Genomic DNA, 10,393 nt, shown 5'->3' on the forward strand with positions numbered 1-10,393 from the left:
CTTGGTTACTGCAGTGCAGTTATATATTAAGGCGTCTTAGTTACTACAGTGTAGTCCTATATTAAGACGTCTCGGTTACTAGTATAGTCCTATATTAAGGCGTCTTGGTTACTATAGTAAAATAGGTATTATCTACTACTTAAGAGGGAGCCTCCCTTGCCCTAGATATTCTTATAAAGCTAATTTAAAGAATACCGGCCTCGTAGCTGTTCTAGCTAGTTAATAGCCTATTTTTTATCTCTTGCTATACCGTCTTCTACGCGCCGTCTTATATCCTTAATAATCCTACGGCGACGGCTATAGAATATAGCCTCGCCGTTAACCTATTAGTGTGCCCCCCAGTAGTAATTTAAGAGCTTTAATTAACGGCCTACCTGCTAGCCCTAAAGTCCACTTAGTCTAAAGCTAGAAAACCAAATTATTGCCTTAAAGCATTTTATATTTCCTTAGCGGCGCCTATAGGTTAAGAATAAATAGGAGAGATAGTTAAGTATTACTTGTGCCTACGCTAGTAGGGGCGATACGGATATAGTAGATAGCTAAGCGGGCGGTGCGGATATTATAGACGGCTAAGTAGATAGTGTGGATATTATAGACGGCTAAGTAGACGGTGCGGATATTATAGACGGCGGCTAAGTGGGCAGTATAGATATTATAGATAGCTAAGTACGCGGCGCGAATATAATAAACGTTATAGTAGATAGCGCGGGCTTACCTAAAGGTAGAACGTACGGACTCTAATAGGCCCTATCTAGATACCTGTCTTCCCTTACTAGATCTATATAGGTGCGAATAATACTAATAACCTTTTTATTTCGCTAAGGCGTTCTAAGACGTCTAAGAACGAACTCTACGGCTAACGCGCAAACTAAATCGTTAAAACCATCAATTAAACCTTTACCTTAGAGATCGGCGGCCTTATATTTTAGCTTAGCTATAGCTTATAGGGGGGCTAGTATCTCTTCGCATTAATTAGCTTTATCTAGCGTAACTACGCTCAGCTAGCGACTTTCTACCTGTGTAATAGCCAGAACTCTGGTATTCCTCTGCAGCTAAAGAGGGGGTCCCATATAATACGAAGAGGAGTAGAGTGGGAACTGCTTGCGTAGGATTACTAAGTCCTATAAATAGGATTACCCTAAGTATATAAAGGAGGCGTAGAAATCCTAGATCCCGCAACAGGTTAAGCTATAAACCTTATTATATGGCCCTACCTAGGTAGTAGGCCTCTATACGTTTTAGCCAGACGTTAGTTTTTGGCCATATCTTTAAATAAAGGGCCTCCTTTTTAGCACCTCCGCTTGTGGCGGGGAAGAAAGTAGCCCTTTCTTTCCTTTAGGAAGCTGGTATTTGACTGGTATAAACGCGCACAGGGTAGGGTGTAGCTAAGAGTAGGCTCCTATTTATTGTATCTGTAATTCCAGGCATTTCAGGCCTATCTAATTTAAGTCTCCTTAACGCAGCCTAAGCTCGCCATATTTAAACGCTTCTACTTATAGGCGCCTATAAGTGCTTCTTCTTTAAGTAAAATTAATTCCTACCCCCTAGAATATTCTTTTTTATATCTATTTAAACTGGGTATAATAGCTTTAGCGGGCGTTATAGTACTTTAATAACTACTAGGGAAGACGTATAAGGTCTATAGTAATCCTTTAGCTGCCCAAAAGGATAGAGCAAGCTCTTAGCGCTATCTTATAACCCTAGTAGTTATAAGAAGTAAAAGCGCTACTATATAGGAGGGGCGTAAAGGATAGGGTTACCCGTTCCGTATATTATAGTGGCCTATAATACTGATAAACCTTACCGCATACTCTAATTCTGCCGTGTCTTATCATCGTATTAATATCCCTCCATAGAATATAAATTAGCCGTCATATATAGCGCGCTAACGCTTTCTATTAGTTTTAGCGCCCGTTTATTCTCTAGTCTTAATAAGACAATGATAGGTAGGTTAGTAAGCTAAATGTTTTATCTACTTTTTACTATAGGGTAACGTATGTATGGCCTAAAGAATTGGGTTAGAAAACGGTAGCTATATAGACTAGATAGGTATATATAAACCTAATAAATGCTTAGCTACAGTTTAAAGGTAAGACTTAACTAAACCTAGTATCTAGTAATCTTACTAGCTAGAGCCCGCGTCTCCTAGCACTAAGTAATTGCCTTTTTAAGCCCTTTAACGTTATAGCCCCTAGTAATTATAAATAGGCCTTAATTAATAAAGTTAACGCGTTAAATCTAGTCCTTATTACGGTGGACGCTATCTAGTACTACTAAGAGCTTTGCCCCCTATAGTAGAGCTACGAGGTTTATACTTTTAACTACTTATACGTAAAGCTTAGTAATAGTGGAGAGACGTAGCTATTTATAACTAAGTATTAGACTATCTCGTTAAATAGGGCGTCTAGGGCCTTCTCGTCCTATATCTTCCCTTCCTCCTTTTATAGCTTCCTCCCCTATACTTACGGCTGCCCCTACTAAGCTACCCCTATAGCTACCTTCCCCCTTAGCTAACCCTAACCCGCTTAATTATCTTCTACCCTCTTCTTTATCCGCTTACTATCTTTTCTATATCTCTTTCTATTTTAACTTCTATTTTTAATAGCTAGCAGCCTATAATTCTTAGGTTAATAACTTACTACTCTAAAAATAGGTAAAGCTTATCTTCTGTTACCTAGGCGCCATTCATATTACCTTCTAGTTCTCGCGTACTAGTCTTCCTACTCTTTCTACTTTAGCTTATACGCTTTATAGTATTCTTTAAGTGCTAGGCCCTTATAATTATTATATAGCCGTGCTGTCTAGGCCTTGAATTCGCTCTAGAGGCTATAGGGGGAGGAGGCTAAGGGGGCTTCCGTTAACCGTAAAGTGGACTAATAGGGTAAGGGAGATTCTTAAAAGACTCTATATCCGTAAGAGGTAAGGGGGAGACACATAAGCGCGGCGTAGGTAAATAAAGCCACTAAACGCGTAAATATTAAAGGAGAAGAAGGAGAAGAGGGCTTTATATTATATAATTATAATTATAGTAGGCCTTTCTATATAAAATTAGAAGCCCTGCGTAAGCTAGCGCGGGCATAAGGACAGAAGAGGGTTAGAAAATAGATTGTTAAGGTAATGGTAAGGTTAAAGGCGCGCTAAGGCCCTCTATACTAACTTAGTACTAACCTAGGCCTTAAAAACGCGTCTAAAAAGTAGGGGCCACCACTAAAGGGGGGGGGTAATATTGTCGACCGTAACGGGTACTGTCAGATATAAGCTTTAGATTTGTCTTAACCTAGTTTTAATTTAGTTTTACCATTCTCTAGGGACCCCTGTGGGGGGTACTACCTTATATATATATAGCCTCTTTTTCTTTATAGATTAATCTACATATAAGTCCTTCTTTTCTTATAATTGGTGCATAGACTACTAATTGACAGTTATAAGCCCGGAGTTATTTCCTATACACCAGTTATTCTTTTAATTAGCTGTTCCTATAGGCTTATATCTGGGTACCTTAGTTATTAATATACTCGTAATTACTTTTATATCCTTCTACCAATGTTATAACTAATAATGCCTACTGTACGCTAGAGACGAGGTAGGAGCTAAATATAAGGTAGGTACTAAGGTGCCGGATTAAGGCAGGCCGAGTTAAGGTAGGTACTTAGTGCTAAATATAAGGCAGGAGCCAGAGATAAGGTAGCCTAAGAGTTTGGGTTTATTGGGGTAATAAGCTAGTAAAAGGACAGGAGCTAGCACCTTATTGCTATATTATTGTAAAGCTAGCGCATTGCTACTTTACCCTAGAGCTAGTATATTACCGCTTTTACCCAGAGCTAGTACTTTACTGCTATATTACCCTAGAGCTAGCACCTTACTACTATATTATATCGACGCTAGCACCGTACTGCTAAGGATAAGATAACAACTATGCTACTATAGCGTAGCTAGATACTAGATGGACGATTATTAGATAGCATAGGAGGATCTAAGTATAAATAGACGATTACTAGAGTATATAGGAGGATTTAGGCATAGATGGACGATTGCTGGATAGTATAGGAGGATCTAAACACTAGTATAGCTAGTGTTAACCGGATAAAGAATGATAAAGTGGCTGCCAACCTGTGGCCTTATTGATAAGTGGGCCTATATATAGCCTTACTAAAGATTATAGACGACTGGCCTTAATAAGAAACTTAGCACTACGCTAGGACTGGTAATATAGCTTTAATCTTAGAGAGCTTAAAGCTAGGAGGATATGTTGACCGTAACGGGTACTATTAGATATAAGCTTTAGATTTGTCTCGACCTAGTTTTAATTTAGTTTTACCGTTCTCTAGGGACCCCTGTGGGGGGTACTACCTTATATATATATAGCCTCTTTTTCTTTATAGATTAATCTATATATAAGTCCTTTTTTTCTTATAATTAGTATACAGACTACTGATTAATAGATATTTAGACGATATGTTGCGGACCTTAGGGGGTTATACGTAACCTAAGGTTATGCTAAGCCTAACCTGGACCTCCGATATCTATTACATATTAGGGGGGCTGATTTGGCGTGGTTATGACCTGGGTTAATACGAGGTTAAGGCTACCCCTACTAATAACGCGCCTAAACCCCGTATAAGGTCGCGTAGTAACCACCCCCAAGTACTTTCGCACGCGATTTTAGGCAAAAAGGTACATAATTTATATTAGATTAGTACTTCTAGACAGTTATGTAATATTACTCTGAATTTACAACACCTAAACGGGCTCTATTCCTATATTAAGGCGTCTTAGTTAATATAGTGCAGTTATATATTAAGGCGTTTTGGTTACTATAGTGCAGTTTTATATTAAGGCGTCTTAGTTACTGTAGTACAGTTATATATTAAGGCGTCTTAGTTACTACAGTATAGTCCTATATTAAGACGTCTCAGTTACTAATATAGTCCTATATTAAGGCGTCTCAGTTACTATAGTAAAATAGGTATTATCTACTACTTAAGAGGGAGCCTCCCTTGCCCTAGATATTCTTATAAAGCTAATTTAAAGAATACCGGCCTCCCCGTCCTCGGTCTCATTCCATCGGATTCTCAAACCCAAATAACCCCATTATTCATCATTTTCGCCCTGTCCTCGATGCGTGGAGAATAACGAGTATGAATAACATTTCCGATCGCGTAACGATGAAATGGGGTATCTCCGATCATATTAATGGCGAAAAATTGGTCTCATCATGAAATGACGATATAATGGGATCTCGATCGTGTAATGATGATATTTAATATAGCTGCGATCGTGGCATGACGATTCCTATTCTATTGTTGATACTGATGATATCGCATCGATCTATGATCTACCTGCTAATAATCTATTCCGTATCCTCCTAGATTCATATTTATCTGCTAATGATCTCATATATCCTCCTAAATCCGTATCTACCTGCTAACGACCTATCATATCCTCCCTAGATTTGTGATCATATCGATCCACAATTGGCCTATTTCTTACTATTTCCACCGACGTTTGGACACCGGAATAACTATTCACCCGGATTTATATATCGGAATGATTTCTAATATCCTGCTGACCGAATTATTCTTTGATCGTGATGCGATCCTGACCATTTATATCGAAATTAGAATCTTCGAAATTTCGATCCTCCTCTATACAACTGGCATCTTGCCCATGATAATCTATATTCGAAATCTAAACAGAGCTGGACAAAATTAAATCAAAATGGCAAGAGATCCCTGGGGACACCCCCCATGAGTGGAATTTTATATTATATATCGGAGGAAAAAAGAAATATCTAATTAGATATATATTCAGGAAAAAAAGAATATTAATTCATATGTCTGATGCGTAATTATCTATAAATCTGCTATACAACGCCTGGAATCCCCAAATATGCATTGGATTCCAATACGATTCGGATTGGACTGGAGGCTATAGATAATGTATAATCCCCCCGACTTAAACCGCACCAATACTGGACCAATTATGCTCCAAATTCCGATGGGGATGATTATTGCGCGGATTTGGGGCATATTCCAGCGCATTCATGTGTGGGGGTTCATGAAAGCGTGCGCTAAAATCCGTTTTCCATGTATTAAATATAATCTAATCATGAAGATCTGTCAATACATTATAATGAGACTTAAATGTTGTGGATTTGCCCGAGGATAAGGATATAATTCCGCAGAATCAATTATATCACGTCAATATATATTTCCGCAAAACCAATGATATCACGTCAAAATATAAATTCCGCAGAATCAATGACATCATGTCAATATATAATTCGCAGAATCAATGATGTCATATCAGGATATATTTCTGCAGAGTCAATGATTATATCAGGATATAATTTCCGCAGAGTCAATGATATCATTTTTATCCATAATAGATGATGAATCTCCCTCGGAGGGACGGATCTATAAGAATATTTCGATTAAATTTTCTTATGGCCGGAGCATCGACAAGATCGACCAATTATCGGATAAAAATATAGAGAATTGGATTGGCAGAAGATGCGCCGGCAGAATATAGGAATTATGGATATCGCTGTCGAATATTTTATATCGGAGCGGTAATTGGATTAATCATACGGGGGGTTATCATTAATTCTCGAAATTAATTGCCGGATGGGCGATCGGGATTTCAGGTGAATCAGATTTCGATTTTTGGGTTAATAACGGAATTCGTAAAATATAAAGGAATCGTCCTGGGATATCCAATTCTTATTTATTCCTCTCTATCAATTCATAATCGAATATGGATGCGATCATCTCCGCGCTACGCCTATATCATCTATCGATTCATCCGTCACGCCGTATATATATCTGCCGATTCACCTACCATATCTATTAATATCTACCCGATTCATCTGTCACGCCTATAATACTTCGTCGCGATTCAATCCGTCATATCTATAATATCTCTCGATTCTCGCCCGCCTATATTATTTGCAATATCATCTATCGCAATCCGAATGATTTTCCACCTGCATTGCCTGAGATATCCGGGATAGATTTATCGGATAGAAGGGAATGATCTAGATATATCCATACGCTTATTATGATTATTGGAAAAATAAAGCGATTCCGCAAGTTATTCTAAGCGTAATGTCACATTTATATTGGGGGAAATGGAACCTCTAGCGCCCGGATATATAAAATCGAATCGATTACCGGAATATCCGCCGATCCATAAAAGCGAATAATCGAATAGATCGCAATGATATAGTCGAATCGCTTGAAAGATGGGCGCATCACTTGGAGATATAAGGAGTGTCGAAATTTTTCTCCCCAGGAAAATATCTCCTCCATCTCACCCTTTGATGAACGTATTCCTAATGATGGAATGTATTTATCTAATGGGATCTCATATATTCCTCCGCATTGAGGATAGGGTCGTTCAATGTCATGTATATCTGGATAATAATCGAGATGTGATCCATCTATCCTGCGATAATGTCAATATCGGTCTGAAATAAAACACGATAGAAATATTCCCGTGGAGGTAAATCGTTGATGGGCATATGGCCCTTCTTTTTATCGGGAAATAGAAAAGGTAATCCTCGACCATGCATGAAAATTGAGTGCGTAGCATACTTATCGGATTTCTAGCTCCGAGGATATTAGCGAGCGTTATGAATGAGTCTGTAGATCGGATGATTAAATCCATAGGTATTGCGGGTGGATTTGCCGAACGTTCTAGTCTAGAATGAATATCCGCGTTCTATATTCAGTAGTATAAACGAGATTTATTTATGAGATGGGGGATCTTATAGTATGTAGTAAAGTATAAGATTTGACGTTATATTATCGAAATCGCCTGCAATGATCTGATAATTATTAGTGATCCATCTCATCCCTGATCCTAGAGAGCAGATGGGAGGGATGGTGCAACAACATGCGTTCTTTGTTGGGTGGTTGTTTCGGTCGACTTGTGTTTCTGGCCTCAGTGGATATTAATATGGTAGAGTGGATCATATAGTGTTCAATGGATTATAGCCTCATTTCGATTAATATGGTCAAAATTATATTATTTTCTATAAGATTTCTATGTGCTTATAATGAATTTCTTCTTCTCGAATATCGCTGGATACATCTTCGTAGAATTATACGATTCGAAGGGTCAATCCTCTGTATTTTAATCTATCCGACTTACGATGCCTTACCTCTTATATCGTACGCTATTATCCCGGATGGAATCGATTAATGGTGCATGCGTAAATTATATCATGACTGCCGGAAGAGATTTCCTTTCTTTCCGATTAAAGAATGGACTATTATGCCTTCCATTGGATATTCGGATTAATAATTTTCTTATGACGGGTTTTTATTTTCAATACCCGATTTCTTATTCATCTCTCCGGATGATGGATCTATTTACGTATTATTATTCTCATATGTATATATCTGAATTGAGTACGGCCTATTCCTACTTAATGCCGAGTATAGATATATAATCTCTCATTATTATAATATCTGAATCATTAGGTATAAGTTCATCAAGGGTTATGATATGGGATATTCGTTGGATCTGCGATATCGACAATTCCTGTATGATCCCAAGTGATTGGATCGCTCATCTTTTAAGCGATAACGGTATATAACTGCGATTTATTCCGATTAATTACGACTTTTATGTATCTGGCTTTCCATATCGTGTATATTTCGATTTTCTCTCGGCTCAAGTTTATTTCTGTCAATTAATTTGGCATATCTGTTAGATATCTTGTTGGAATCGCTGTTCGTTTCCTAATAATCATTAATAAGGGTTGGTATATATTTAGATCATTCTATCGTATCTTATAAATTTGTCCCTGGATATCTGCAGGCATTGTAGTGGAGTCCCTTCGTATGCGATAGATGTATATTTGACAAATGATATAGGGCGCGGCGGATGATATCTGATTTGAGTATTGATAGATATGTACTACGGATGAATCGGCAGTACTGGGTATTGTATATGAGAGGTGACGAGATGAAGTCGGTAGATATTATGATATTATTGGTAGGTGACTCGGCAGTTTTTATTGGTCGTGACGGATGATCGATAGATGTATAGCGTAGCGGATATGATCGCATCCATATGATTCTAATTGTACCGAGAGGTTATGCATTAAGCATGGATTTCGCTGCTGAGGGTTCTTATATTTTACGAAATTCCGTTAATTCATGCCAACATAATCGAACTCTGATTCACCTTTGTAAGATCTCCTTTTGCTTTCTGTGCAGTTTAATTTCTAAAGTTCATGGCATATGAAGTAACCCCTATGATTATCACTTCAATTACCGCTTCCGAATATACTCCATATACGACAATGTCGATATCCTAAGTAATTGGGACTATATCCTGAGGCCGCGCATTTTCTGCCATATTCATGTCTGTTTTTTATGCGTTCATGGTCGATTCTTTGGTTGCTTGTGGTCCGTTAAGACTAATTTCTTCCAAGTATTGTTTGGGTGTCCTGTTGCTTCCGTAGGTTGGTTTCCTCATCTATTTTGGATAAATGTATCATTGCTGTCTCGTGAATTTGAACCCTGATTATTATTCTTGATATGCGGAATTTTACCGTGATTATGACATCGCTTGATGTCTCGCGGTGAATGTAAGTCTTATTGATCAGATGTCATTGATTCTGCGGAATTATTATTTTTGACGTGATACATTGGTTCGTTGGAATTTTATATTGACGGGTGTATACAATTGGTTTTATCTGTCGTGATTATTTCCATATCGGGTTACATCCTCGACATTTCGGTTTTATAATCTATTGACCGCGGTCTTCATATTTAGTATTCCATTTAATACATGTGATTACGGATTTTATCGCCCGCATTCATGAGGTTCCATCTTACTCGATGCGCTGGATATTGCCCAAATCGCCAAAATCATCCTCATCGGACTTGGACAATATTGGTCGTATGCGGTTAGCGGGGAGATTATACATTATCTATAGCCTCCAGGTTCAACCGAATCGTATGGAAATCCACTGCATATTAGGGGGATTCCAGGTCTGTTGTTATAGGCAGATATAGATAACTATGTCCATCAGACAGATGATTAATATCGCGTTGTCCTGATATATATATCTAATTGTAGCTCTTTTCCTCTCGATTGATTATATATATGCCATAAATGTGGGGTGTCCCAAGGGATCTCTTGTCCATTTTTGATTGTAATTAAAACCCAACTCCTGTTTACAACTCGAATATACCTAGCCCCCTCGGGAACTCCGGCAATGAAGAATTAAATGATACCGCCCCGTATGATTATCCAATTACCGCTCCGATAATATAGAGCGATTACCCATAATTCCTATATTTTTCTCCCTCATATCGTGTCACTCATACCATTCTCACTTTTTTATCCGATAATTGGTCGATCTTGTCGATGCTCC

This window comes from Cenococcum geophilum (genome assembly GCF_001692895.1).
Source record: "Cenococcum geophilum 1.58 unplaced genomic scaffold K441scaffold_21, whole genome shotgun sequence".
NCBI classification, from domain to species: Eukaryota; Fungi; Ascomycota; class Dothideomycetes; order Gloniales; family Gloniaceae; genus Cenococcum; species Cenococcum geophilum.